Source organism: Carlito syrichta, unplaced genomic scaffold (assembly GCF_000164805.1).
Source record: "Carlito syrichta isolate Samal-C Ts95f unplaced genomic scaffold, Tarsius_syrichta-2.0.1 Scaffold314793, whole genome shotgun sequence".
Classification (NCBI taxonomy): Eukaryota; Metazoa; Chordata; class Mammalia; order Primates; family Tarsiidae; genus Carlito; species Carlito syrichta.
The window spans coordinates 360611-364978 of NW_007258889.1; positions in this window are offsets into that span (position 1 = coordinate 360611).

Sequence of the window (4368 nt, forward strand, 5' to 3'; positions counted from 1 at the left end):
GATGAGGTCTTGCTGCCCAGGCAGGTCTCAAACCTGCGGGCTCAGGCAATCCACTCACCTTAGCCTCCCAAAGGCGCGGGATTACAGGCTGCACTCATGGCCCAGGGAAATGACCACAAGGTCACTTGGCCAAGAACCCATGGGATCTGCTGGGAAACAGACTCGCCTGGGACTCCACATGTCACCCGGCCTTTATATGCTCCCTCTTTAGCGTGAATGGAGGCATGACGGCATTTTGGGTTCTCTGGTGTAAGTGTCAGCTCTGGCCTGCATGCAATCGCTTTTGAAATATCTGAATGTGTCCCTTTCCCTAGTGTGTCATCATGCTGGTAACTGGCTGGTTTTGAGGACCGAGGCAGATTTGGAGACTTTTCCATCTTGGCAGCTGGCATCAGCCTTTGGCTCATCTGTTCTTGATCTATCTTGGTGGTGGTGGCCAAGCAATGCCCTCGCTGGCCTCACTTCTAGAAACATCGTGGTTTAAGCCACCACGCAAATCCTGTGGGTCAAGACCTCCTGGCTGCAATTTTGGTCTTGCTTCTTAGGCAATTAAGCCCACCTTGCCACCGATGACTGAGTTCTGCACTCTCATCATCCCTGTTGACACTAGGTAGCCGGGTCCATGGCAGTATGTCCTACATTGACCCTGGCCCAGATACTATGGGTTTGAACTGTGTCTCCCTCAAACTCCTGCCAATTTATGGATCGGATTTCTAACTTCTGAGACCTCAGAATGTGACTTTATTTGGCAATAGGGTCATTAGTAAATAGTTAAGATGAATGAAGTCATTAGGATGGGCCTTAATCTCATGTCACGGTGTCCTTATAAAAGGGGACATTTGGGCGCACACACACGCTGGGAGAATACCATGTGAAGATGAAGAAAACATCAAAGGTTGCCAGAAAATCACCAGAAGTAGGGGAGAGACATGAACAGATTCTCCCTCACTTCCCTCAAAAGAAACTAGACACTGGCCGAGTATGGTGGCTCACACCTGTAATCCTAGCACTTTGGGAGGCTGAGGTGGAAGGATTTCTTGAGCCCAGGAGTTTGAGACCAGCCTGGGCAATATAGTAAGACCTCATCCCGAAAAAAAGGAAAAAAATTTAAAAAGAAAGCAAAAGAAACCAGCCGGGCACAGCTGTAATCTCAGCACTTTGAGAGGTGGAGGTGAGAGGATTTCCTGAACTCAGGGGTTGGCGACCAGCCTGGGCAACTTAGTGAGATCTCGTTTCTACAACAAATAAATGAAAAATTAGCTGAGCGTGACACTCTGACTCAAAAAAAAAAAAAAAAAAAGAAAAAGAAAAAGAAAAAAGAAACCAACACTACCAGCACCTTGACCTCAGACTGCTGGCCTCTGAACCGTGAGACAATCAATTTCTGTTTTTTAAGTCACCCAGTTTGCGGCATTTCACTATGGCAGCCCTAGCAAACTAACAAAAAGGCATCCTCTCCACAACGCTTCATACCTCCCCATCAGCACATTCCTTATGTCCTCTGGGAAGGGTGTGTTCTTTGGATCCTTCTAGGGAACAGAATCCTCTGGTGAAGTCTCTGGTCTTACATAATAATCCCATTCTTTTTTTTTTTTTGAGTTGGAGTCTCATTCTGTCGCCCAGACTGGAGTGCAGTGGCCTGCTCCTGGCCACTGTAGCCTTGACCTGCTGGGCTCTGGCAATCCTTCCGCCTCAGCCTACCAAGTAGCTGGAACTACAGGCGCGTGCTACCACACCCGGCTAATTTTTGATTTATTGCAGAGACGAGGTCTCACCAAGTTGCCTGGGTGTGTCTTGAACTCGAGGGCTCAGGCAATCCACTCGCCTCGGCCTCCCAAAGTGCTGGGATTACAGGCTGAGCCATCGAGCCCAGCCTCATAATAATCCCATTCTATCACATCCGCCTCTCAGACTTTTGACATCTTTCTCAATACTCTGCTAAGGCCATTTGGGCTTCTTTTTTTTGAGTCGGAGTCTTACTCTGTCCCCCAGGCTGGAGTGCAATGGTACACTCACAGCCACTGCAGCTTCGACCTACTGGGCTCAGGTGATCCTCCTGCCTCAGCCTTCCAAGTAGCTGGAACTACATGCATGCACCACCACGCCGGGCTAATTTTTTGATTTACTGTAGACACAAGGTCTTGCCAAGTTGCTCAGGCTGGTCTTGAACCCCTGGGCTCAGGCAATTCTCTCATCTCCACCTTCCAAAGTGCTGGGATGACAGACATGAGCCACTGTGCCTGGCCTATTATCAACACTCTTATCTCTTAAATGCTGAAGGGATTGCATAAGCCAGTGCCTCCACCTACACCTGTAACCCATCCTAATCAAATACAGATGAGAGTCTTAGTAATTGTGACTCTCCACCATTCCAGGGGTTTGTAGCACTTATTCCTGGTCCAGCCAGTGGAGGATCAAATTCCAGAATCCCATCAGGGGGGTCTGCTTTCTACCACCCCTTCTGGCACCAGCTGTTTTAGGATGAGTTCCCCCAGGGGCAGACTTGGAGGCAAGGATTTGAATGCAGGTAGTTTATTTGGGTGGTGATCCAAGGGACAACAGTAGAGCTTGAGGACACGAGACAGGGAAGGAAAGGAGGCCAATGACAAATATCATTAGTCAGGCGTAGTGGTACACACCTGTGATCCCAGCTGCTTGGGAGGCTGAGGCAGAAAGATCGCCTGAGCCCAGGAGGTCGAGGCTGCAGTGAGCTGTGATCATGCCACTGCATTCCAGCCTGGGTGACAGAATGAAACCACAACTCAAAAAAAAAAAAAAAAAGTTTGTTTGCTTTTCTCTCTCTCTGTCTCTCTTTTTGAACCAGGGTCTCACTCTGTCATCTAGGCTAGAGTGCAGTGGCATGATCACATCTCACAGCAGCCTTGACTTCCTGGTCTCAAATGATCCTCCTGCCTTAACTTCTCAAGTAGCTGGGACTACTGGCATGTGCCACCATGCTCAGCAAATTTAAAATTTTTTTGTAGACACCAGGTACGGTGGCTCAATCCTGTAATCCCAGCACTTTGGGAGGCGGAGGCACGAAGATTACTTGAACTCAGGGGTTCGAGACCAGCCTGGGCAACTTGGTGAGACCTCGTCTCTACAATAAATAAAAAAATTAGCTGGGTGTAGTGGTGCATGCCTATAGTTCCAGCTACATGGAAGGCTGAGGCGGAAGGATTGCCTGAGCCCAGCAAGTCGACACTGTGGTGGTGGCTGTGAGCGTACCACTGCACTCTATCTAGCCTGGGTGACACAGTGAGACTCCAACTAAAAAGAAAAATTTTTTTTGGGTAGAGATGAGGTTTTGCTATGTTGCCCAGGTTGGTCTTGAACTCCAAACTTCAAGTAATCTTCCTGTGTCCACCTCCCAAAGTGCTGGGATTACAGGTGGGAGTCACTGTGCCCAACCCTGCTTTTCTCTTGCAATTCGTCTTATTACAAAGCCCCAGCCATGGGTCTGTGATATAGTTAGAGAAAACATTCCCCCCCCCCACAACCCTCAGGTGGAGCATGGCTCATGCCCATGGGTGGTAGTGCTATCAACAGGCACAAGAACAATGAGGGGACATTGATGAGACACCAGCATGTGCCTGTGCCAGCCACTCCCCAATTCATGGGGCAAATATGATTTTAATGGTTTCTTCTGTTTATGCCACTGGGGGATACAGCAGGGATGAGGGACATGCGGTCCCTGTTCTTGGAGCCCAGCGGGAGAGGCAGACCATAAACTGGCAATCAAAACAATGACAGATCATGAAATGTGCTCTAGGGAAAATATGCAGTTGTGAGACAAAGCAACAAACGTTCAGACACCGTGTTTGCTGTTTCTGCTGGCCAGCAGAATGTCACATGCTCCTGACTCTGGGACAGCCGATGTGCAGGTCTCCAGAAAGATGCTTTTTGGTTTGTTTGCTTTTCCCCACAGTCTCTTCCTCCTGGTCTCAGGTGGTCCTTCTGCCTCAGTCTCCTGAGTAGCTGGGACTACGTGTGTGTGTTACCATGACCAGCTAATCCCGTCCTTCCTTCCATCCTTTCTTTCCCTTTTTTTTTTCCTTTTTGTAGAAATGAGGTCTCTCTTTGTTTCCCAGGCTGATTTTGAGCTCCTGGGCTCAAGCAATCCTCCCTCTTCGGTCTCCCGAAGTACTGGGATGACAGGCATGAGCCACCACTCCCAGCCTTGGAAAGATGCTTTGAAGACAAATCAGGATGGAGCACGCGGTCCCCCACCTTCTTGCCTGAGTCACTACATTCTTTAAAAGATGAAGCCGGGCTCGGTGGCTCAGCCGGTAATCCCGCGCCTTTGGGAGCCTGAGGTGAGTGGATTGCCTGAGCCCGTGGGTTCGAGACCCGCCTGGGCAGCGAGAC